Source organism: Myotis brandtii, unplaced genomic scaffold, assembly GCF_000412655.1.
Source record: "Myotis brandtii unplaced genomic scaffold, ASM41265v1 scaffold426, whole genome shotgun sequence".
Classification (NCBI taxonomy): Eukaryota; Metazoa; Chordata; class Mammalia; order Chiroptera; family Vespertilionidae; genus Myotis; species Myotis brandtii.
This window is the reverse complement of record NW_005366314.1, coordinates 83,121-84,800: the sequence shown is the minus strand read 5'-3', so window position 1 is coordinate 84,800 and position 1,680 is coordinate 83,121.

The following is a 1,680-nucleotide window of genomic DNA, read 5'->3' as shown; positions in this document are numbered from 1 at the left end:
GGAGGGGGGAGGTAGAGGGATGAGGGCGGCCGGCGGGAATGACCCGCCGCCTGGACGTCAGTCAGGGTGGGAGGCTGGTCGTGAACATCCACGCCCCCCGTGTGGAGTCACACTAAGGGCTGGGTTTACGGTCAGACCCTCAAAAGAGACAGCCCCCTGCCAGCAGCTGCCGGAGACCCTGCCTTCCCAGGGGCCGAGCCGAGCATGGGGCCTCCTCCCCCCACATCGTCCCTCGCGCTCTGGCTTCCCTCCAGCACACCCCAAAGTCGCCACCTCGGCTCCCACCGTTTCCACGGTCTCCACCTCGCCCCGGGGCGGGGGGTGCTGTCGCCTCCTGCTGCCTCCCTGCCTCCTCTCCCCCTCAGTCTGCCCCTGACACAGGAGCCAGAGGGTCTGTCCCACTGCGTCAGCCCAGCGGGTCCTCACCTTCAGCCCCGCCCTCCCCCTGCACTCAGGCACACAGGTCCTCACGGGCCCTCAATCCTGCAGGACGTGCCCCCGGCCCAGCCTCGACCCCCTCCCACTCGGCCTCTTGCTCGTCCTGCTGCCCCTCCAGGGGCTGCCCGATGCCTGACGCCCTCTCCAGGCGCCGGCCTGCTCTCCTCCATCCGCCCACTGTCCCTCAGCGAGCCTCCCTCTGCCCCGCCCTCCGGAGCCCCGTGTGCTTCATTCCCACATCTTCATGGTGCCCGTGCCCGTGGCCTCCAGCGGCTGCAGCTCAGGCCTGTCCCAGGCTGTTTCCTCCCTGCACCCGTCCTCTCCTGGCACTGCACCTGGGCACCGCCTAGGCCCGTGGTCGGCAAACTGGGGCTCGAGAGCCACATGCGGCTCTTTGGCCCCTTGAGTGCGGCTCTTCCTAAGCCTTAGGAGCACCCTAATTAAGTTAATAACAATGTACCTACCTATATAGTTTAAGTTTAAAAAATTTGGCTCTCAAAAGAAATGTCAATCGCTGTACTGTTGATATGTGGCTCTGCTGACTGATGAGTTTGCCGACCACTGGCCTAGGACCCGGCGGGGCTCGGTCAGTGATGCGGGTTAAGATGCTCAGGCCGCGGGCGGGGTGCAAAGGCCACTGGGGGGCAGGCTCACGGGAGCCGAGGGCCGTGAGCGCTCCGCACAGGCTCAGGCGGGCGTGGGAGCCAGGGGTTCGTTTCCCGCAGCTGATGATGTCACTCCATCCTGAAAGCTGAGTGGAAACCCTTAGGTCAGCCCCGTGAGGCGGGGCTGGGATTATCTGAGATCCACAGAGGGTCCGCGGCCTCCGCCCCCACAAGGTCGGTGCTTAGTAGCTGTGGCGTGTAGCGCTGTTGTACTTTACATAAGGGCACATGTGCTTTAGAGAATTAATTTTGAGTAAGTAATTCTGAGTCCTTTTTTACTGAAACCTCATAAGCCTCGTAAATTAAATAAACACTACACCGTGTCCTGCCTTTCGTCTGGCGTTTAATTATATGTCTGTGTTGAATTAAGAAACCTCATACTTCAGCCCTGGCCGGTGTGGCTCAATGGACAGAGCGTCGGACTATGGACTGAAGGTCCCGGGTTCGATTCTCTGAAAATAGCAAACAAAGATGAAGCATCGCCTCAGTTCCAAGGTCTGATTCCCTGGTTGTCTTCCCAGGAATGCAAAGAGCCCAGGCAATCGGAAAGGAATTTGCATGGGAATGTTTCGTCCAG